At 40.0% G+C, this 7969-nt stretch overlaps 1 non-coding gene across 1 annotated transcript; it reads left to right on the top strand.

The window, feature by feature from the left end:
- The first annotated feature begins 7534 nt into the window (after window positions 1-7534).
- TRNAI-UAU (transfer RNA isoleucine (anticodon UAU)) lies at window positions 7535-7605 on the top strand. The gene has a single exon. It is a non-coding gene; the product is annotated as a tRNA-Ile (tRNA).
- Window positions 7606-7969: the final 364 nt, after the last annotated feature.

Here is a 7969-nt window from a genome sequence, read left to right as displayed (position 1 = left end):
GTAGACTTCTCTTCCACCATGCAGGAGACCCGGGTTCAATTCTTGTCCATGCACTTCCCCCAAAACAAACAAACAAGCAAAAAAAAACAAAATACAACAAACAAAAATTCAACAAATGATGCTGCAATAATGGGATACTTATATGGAAAAATAATGAAATGTAACCCCGTCATACAGCGTACAAAAAAAAAATTATTAAGTAAGAAAAGTGAGCTGAATTAAAGGAAAAAGTAATACTTTATTTTTTAGCTTCCAAGATTCACATTTTCCTCCAGTATTTAAACTTTCTGGAATTAAAATGCATCATACAATGGATGTTTTCTTGCTATGCTCGTGAGTCATGTCAGACAGTGTGCTCATAACGGTGTCACACCTTCACTTGACACCTTGTGGTCTGATCAAGAAAGTCTCAACTTCAGAGTAGTTTAGAGTCACTGCAACCTGGTATATAGGTAATACTTCACAAAGGACTCAGATATGACAAAAAAGTGAGCACGGATACGCAAACACCTGAAGTTTGAGGAAGTAACCTACCCTTTCCATCTAATGCCTTTGCATTTTAATAAGGTCTTTCTAGAGATGTAAAGCCTTAACCCAAAAGAGTTGTAGCAGTAGTAGAAGTTTCCGCCTTGTGGCAAGGTTGTAGTGGGTGTGGGGGAACCTGAGAGAAAGTGAGCTTACTTTTACATCCTCTCAGTATTCTATGCATATTTAATCCCTGTGGCTGTCCTTGAGGATTAGCTGGCCCTTTGTGGCATACGTATTATTTTTGCTCAGAAATTTCTGGGCACTAACATAATCAGGCTGCAGGCTTATGAATTATAAGGAGCCCAGCTTACAGAATGTTATATACCAGAATATAGATCAATAATCCTTAAACATCAGTGATGTGCCCTTAGACATGCCTGCAGAACCCTGGTGACCCAACACGATGACTTCTGCGTAGGAGACTCTGAATACATATTTCTTAAAGAATGAATGAAGGAAGCTTGCCCTTGATTTCCCATTTGTAGGCTCTAGACTTGCCCGTACTGTGCAAACTGAGCAGCTAGGGGCCAGCAGCAATCCACGGTTGGCTCCCCAGTCACCTCGGAGGCAAATGCCACACATTTGTATGGCTCACCATTTGCATACTCTAACGAGATGGGCTATAATTGGCCTTCATTGATTTTGTTTTCATTGAGCTAAAATAGAGTCAGAGCTTCTTAGGCTAGAAGAACTGATTGATTTGTGGTAGGATTCAAGACTATTCAGTTGAAGAAATAATTAATTATGTTCTTATTTAGTAATCATCAGGGCTCAGGCTGCTTTTAGGAGAGTGTGCTCAGCAGAATTGGGCTTTGTTAAGAGGGGGATGCTTTAAAATAGTTACTTCATCTAGGTAAGTGGATAACACAGATAATATTTCTTAAAAAAGAGAGCTCTGTGAGATTGGAGACAGTGCAGAGAAAAATCAGACATGTTTCATATCTTCCTGTTCTTTATCTTCTTTCTCATAGGAGCACATTATCCCTCCATTTATCTTTCTTTCTATCCATCACCCACCTATCCTTCAAAGATTTGCAAATTCTCTGTGAGATAATTCAATATGGGTGAATGATAACCTTATACCTTTGTCTTCCACTTCTTCTCAGACCAGGGACTTGGCCCAGATTGGCCCTGTACTGGTTTGAAAATATCATACACTCCAGAAAAGCCATGTTTTAATCCTGATTTGTTTTTGCAGAGGCAACCATTTCTTTTAATCCCAATTCAATACTGTACAGCAGGAACTTTTGATTATCTTATCTCCATGGAGATGTGAAACCCAATTGTGGGTGTGACCTTTGATTAGATGTGGATGTAACCCCACCGGTTCCAGGTGGGTCTTGATCAGCTTACTGGAATCCTTTAAAAGGAAACGTTTTGGAGAGTCAAAAGTGACAGAAGCCTCAGAGCTGATAGAGCAGAGTTAGCAGAGCAGAACTGACACAGATGCTGACATTAGGAGACTAGAAAAATGGATGTCAGGAGATGCTTCGAGCCAGCAGATGTTGCCATAAGATGTTAAGTAAGCCAGAACCTGGAGAGATCTAAGGGAAGCCAAGAGATGAAAGCCAGCCTTGGAGAAGCAAAGTGAAGAACCCCCACAGGAACAGAGGCTGAAAATAACAGAGCACAGGAGCAAGGGACCAGCAGATGCCAGCAACATGACTAGCCAGCTGATGGAGGTGTTCCTGACCCATTGGCCTTCCTTGAATTAAGGTATTTTTTCCTGGATGCCTTAGTTTGGACATTTTCATAGGTTTAGAACTATAAACTTACAGTTTTTGTAAACTTTGTACATTTGTAAACTTAACAAATTCCCTTTAATAAAACCTGTTCCATATCTGGTATACTGCATTCTGGTAGCTTTCAAACTAACACAGGCCCCAACCCTACAGGAATGGACGAGAGAATTTTGGCCTGGTCTGGTTACCCTGAAACATGGAACATTTAAGCAAGTATTTGGCAGGCTATCTTGGGTAAATAGGGTAGCTTGGATGTTTGAGCTACTTACAATTAAAATCTAAAAGGTTTATGTAGTATTTAGATTCAGGTATCAACTTGGCTAGGTGAAGGTGCCTAGTTCTATTGCTGTGGACATGAGCCAATGGCATGTGAACCTCATCTGTTGCCGATTACATCTGCAGTCGGTTAGGAGGCGTGCCTGCTGCAATGAATGATGTTTGATTTAATTGGCTGGTGCTTAAATGAGAGAGCCCAACATAGCACAGCCCAAGCAGCTCAGCAGACCTCATCTCAGCACTCGCAGCTCAGCCCAGGCCTTTGGAGATGCAGGAAGGTATTACCCTGGGGAAAGATGTTGGAACCTAGAGGCCTAGAGAGAAGGCCAGCAGAGATCACTCTGTGCCTTCCAATGTAAGAAAGAAGCTCAGTTGAAAGTTAGCTGCCTTTCTTCTGAAGAACTATATGTTAACTAAATAAATTCCCTTTTATTGAAAGCCAATCCATCTCTGGTGTGTTGCATTCCAACAATTAGCAAACTAGAACAGTTTACTACCATGCTTTTGAAATTATTATAAGTACATTTTATTCTCAATTAGAATGAGTTCTATCTCATTCTCGATCTCTATCTCTAAATTAAGGCCTTCTATCCTTTGAATTACAAGGCATAGATATAAAGAACCGCATTCTCCTTTCCTTAGGAGACACTTATTGAGCAGGTCAATGTCTAAGGTATTCTTTTAAGTGTTATAAGGAATACAAAGATTAATAAAACACTTGCTCTGAGGCATATTACAAGTTAGTCTAGAAATATTTGTCAGAAATTCATTTGTAAATCAGTAAATCAGTTATTTGGAACTATGTAGATAATATTGCATATTATCCATAGGCTAACCCAGAAAAATCTATTAAAGTATTAGGTTGACCCATATGGAATTGCCAGTGTTTCACTGTTTTGCCCTAGACAAATGGCAGTTCAAATGGTTCAATCAGACATACATGTAAAGCAATGTACCTAAGGTATAAAACCATGAGTAATTAATGACCTAGAAATGAAATAAGGACACCTTCATGGATGTCCTATTTTTTGGGGGGGGGGTTTGAAATAAATAGGGGTTTGCCTTATCTAGGCAGGACCCTAACAATGCTGGCAAGTGGTGGTATTACAAAGGAGGTTGGGGAAGAGACTAGAAAAGCAGTTCAGCAAGGGAAGCTGAGATCTCCTGCAGATAAACTGGTGATGAAGTCCTGTGTTCTGATTGCTACCACTACCGTATCGGTCAGCAGAACTGTCTTGTGCCTGCCTAAATCCCCAATGGCAGATCAGATGCCCATGCCTTACCTTTTAAGGCCCACAGAGCTAGTGATAGCTAGGGTTTCTGTTCATACATCCATGGGAAAATCATATTCAATAAAACCTATGGGTATGTGGCCCACAATCATGCAAATATGGATGTAAGATGATTGATTTTCATCCTATTTGAGAATAGGTGTGGGCTAAAGTTCTCGGCAGGTGGAGATGTAATGGTAGGGTAGGGCCAACCAACCCTACTTTGAGAGTTTGGGAGGTGCAGGGAGAGGCCCTGCATCCTCGGTATTCTCTTAACTGAATCTCTCTGGATAGGGCTGGGAAAGATGGCCACTGACTAACTGAGATATTCCTGGCATTGCTGCCACTCTCCTGGAGGTACCAGGCAGTTATTAGCTCATTGAGGTCAAAGCTGGAGAAAAAATTGTGACTGTTGACATCAAATCTGAGCTGAAACAGACAAAATTTTAGTTGTGCAGCCAACTTAGAACTTCCCAGCTGGCTTGCTGTGTGGGCTTGGTCCCATTATCACATTAATCTCATCATAACGCAAACCTGCATTTTCTGTGATTGAAAATTTTGGATTTCACCTACCTCATGATGGGAGATTTTGCTAATCTTCTATGGCTTGCTCATCTGTAGAAATAGTGGAAACAGCAGAAGAAAGCAGTAAGATGGCCTTCACCTCACTTCTGCCCTCCAGATAGTGTGCAAGTCCATTGCATGCATCAAACCAAAATCACCTCCAGAATCCTAGTGGTTTTTAATCAGGGCTTTTAGCTTTTCAGGCTTTGCAGTACAGGAAGATATACCAGAAGGAGGGTGGCATATATGTTGAGCACTTATACATGGTGTCTACCACAGAACTATTTTAATTTTCTAAGGATTTTTAATCCTAGCAGTAAGAAGAAATGGACAGAGGACCTGAAACATCTTACCAGGGCTCCTGATCCTTTCTTTTGCTGCTCATTTCCTATAAGAAAAGATAAGAGCTTGTAATGATGATATAGTTTTCTTGGCTAACCAAGGGTTAGGTTAAACAATGAGAGTTTATTAGCTCATGGTTTGAGGCTAAGAGAAGGCCTAAATGAAGGGATTGTCAAGATGATGCTTTCCTTCCAAAGACTGGTGTTCTGTGGCTGGCTGCTGTCAATCCTTGGTCCGTGGCTCCACTGTCAAATAGCAATGCACATGGAGGCCTCTTCTAGTCTCTCTGCTCTTTTCTGGGTTCCACTGAATTTCAGTTTCTTTCTTCCTATGGCTTCTTCACTCTGTCCTTCTGAATTTCATTCTGCTTATAAAGGACTCCAGTAATAAGGTTAAGACCCAGGATGGACCACACCTGAATTGAGGTAACCTCATCAAAAGGTCCTGTTTACAATGGGTTCACACCCACAGGAATTGGTTAAATTTAGGAAGATGTTTTTCTGGGGGTACATAGCTCCAAACCACAATAAATGAGTTTCAGATGCATGAAGGAACTGAAAATTCATTTATACCTGAGTAAGTCTCCTGAGCGCTTTTTCCTTCCAGGCAGGACAAGATGATGACTCTGTATGTGGTGTGGCCAAGGAACAGGGTCCCAGTGTGCAATCTGTGACTCCAGTGCTGGGCAGTGGCAAGGTGGAGGAGTCTTGGAGTTTAGGTTTTTCCTTGTGCTTTCCCTCCTGCCACATCAATCTGTAGTTGGCCCTGAGAAGATGGCCTGAAGAGTAGGATTCAGACTGGGGGTAGCATAGAAAAATTAGCAAATTTTCCATGAACATTAAGAAATTGCAAATAGAATACTATAAACAGTAAGGATGACACTTAATTCATGCAAATTGACTGGGTTGCAGTTTTCTTTGTCTTGCTACGTGACTTTTTTGTGATCCTGTTCATTGCACAGCTCTGCATCACTTCATAAAAATCTTAGTCTTTGATTTTTGGCTGTGGCTTCTCTTTCACCAACCATGATCATTTAAGGAGAAAGAAAGAAAAACATCCCTTTATTTTCTCCTAACAATTTATTGGTAACTTTGCCTTCCTATAACCACCTCCCACTAGCTTCTTTGGATTGTGGTAGGGAACCCAGAAAAGAAATGTTCTAGTTTGCGAGCTGCCTGAATGCAATATACCAGAAACAGAATGGCTTTTAAAAAGGGGAATTTAATGAGTTGCTAGTTTACAGTTCTAAGGCCGAGAAAATGTCCCAATTAAAACAAGTCTATAGAAATGTCCAATCAGAGGCATCCAGGGAAAGATACCTTGGTTCAAGAAGGCCGATAAAGTTCAGGTTTCTCTCTCAAGTGAGAGGGCACAAGGTGAACACGGTCAGGGTTTCTCTCTCATCTGGAAGGGCACGTGGTGAACATAGTGTCATCTGCTAGCTTCCTCTCCTGGCTTCCTGTTTCATGAAGCTCCCCAGGAGGCATTTTCCTTCTTCATCACCAAAGGTTGCTGGTTGGTGGACTCGCTGCTTGTCATGGCTATGTCATTCTGCTCTCTCAGAATCTCCCTTTCTCCAAAAAGTTTACTCTTTTATAGGGTCTCAGTAAACTAATCAAGACCCACCTAGAATGGGTGGAGACACATCTCTACCTAATCCAGTTTAACAACGACTCTTGACTGAGTCACATCTCCAGGGAGATGATCTAATTAAAGTTTCAAACATAAGTACTGAAAAGGGATTAGAAGAAATGGCTGCCTTTACAAAATGGGATTAAGATTAAAACATGGCTTTTCTAGGGTACATGTATCTTTCAAAACCAGCACAAGAGGCATAACCCAAATGGTTATTCCTGAGTCCTTTCTTCAACTTGGAATCATACATCCTTTTTCCTTCAGTGGATGTTCTTAGGTCAAAGCTATTCCATAGGTGAAATATAGCCTGTTTGAAGAGTTGTTGAATTTATAAAAATTGGACAAAGATGGGCATTAACTAATCAGATTATTGAGGCAGGAGGCGGGTAAGGAGATACCGGCTTTGCTCTGTGATAAAGGACCCCATCCTCTATGGAGCTCTCTAATCTGCCTCTCCCAGGTAACTTAACTCTCCCTCTTCACTCCCTCCCCTCCACAGAGCCCTGTATATTTTTTTCTCGGGCACATGTAGCACATTACTGATCTTATTGTCTTATAGGTCTGTCTCCCCATCTCTATCTTGCATGCTCCTTAAGGTTTAGGGGCCATGTCTTATTCATCTTCGTACACCAAGTTCATAACAAAATTCCTTGTATATAGTAGGTGTTTAGTGAATGATTTTTGAATAATTGAATAAATGATAGTAGTGTTAGGGAAATATCATCAAAAATAATGCAATTCTCATTTTTATAAAATTGCATGTTTATCATAAAATTCCAGCAAAACAAAAAATACGAACTAAAACAATAGGTAAAATTCCATCATTTAGAAATAAACAGCGTTAAAACTGTGATGTCCATATACCCAGAAGTCAGGAAAGTGGTGTTATTGACCTATATAATAACAACGTCTGGATTAGGTAGGAGTAAATAAAATTTTAGACTTACTACAGATTCAAGAACATTTAGAATATTAAGGTATAGTAGTATATAAAATGCTCATGATTTCTGCAATATGACCTCCTGCAGAGGAAATCAGTGTGGCGGACCAAAAATAAGATAATGTATTTTCCTAGATAGTAGAGTTGTTTGTTTGTGTATAGTAACTCTGCCCTGACAATATTTGAGCTTATCTAAATGTTAAATTTCTTAATATCAAGAATTTAAGAGTTGGGGTGCACAGGTGGTTCAGTGGTAGAATGCTTGCCTTATATGCAGGAGACCCGGGTTCAATTCCCAGACCATGCACCAACACCACCCCCACCAAAAAAAAAAACAACGAAATTAAGAGTGATAAAAGAGTCAGTCCACCCCTAAAAAAAAACCAAAACAAAACCTCCTCTAGCTTTTTTTTGACATGAGGAATATCAGTAGAGTTTAACAAAGTATGATAATTTGTATCATTAATCCATTCATTTATTTAACTCAATTCATCTGGAGTATCTTCTAAATTCCAGGCATTATTGTAGGTGATTGTTTTAGTTTGTTAAAGCTGTGGGAAATGTAATATACCAGGACTGGGTTGGCCTTTATAAAGTTTAAAATTTATTGAGTTACAAGTTTATTTGTTCTAAGGTCATAAAAATGTCTAAACTAAGGCATCTGGAGAAAG

This window comes from Tamandua tetradactyla, chromosome 24, assembly GCF_023851605.1.
Source record: "Tamandua tetradactyla isolate mTamTet1 chromosome 24, mTamTet1.pri, whole genome shotgun sequence".
Classification (NCBI taxonomy): domain Eukaryota; kingdom Metazoa; phylum Chordata; class Mammalia; order Pilosa; family Myrmecophagidae; genus Tamandua; species Tamandua tetradactyla.
The sequence above is the reverse complement of the archived record's forward strand: the minus strand, read 5'-3'. Positions and strand labels throughout refer to the sequence as shown.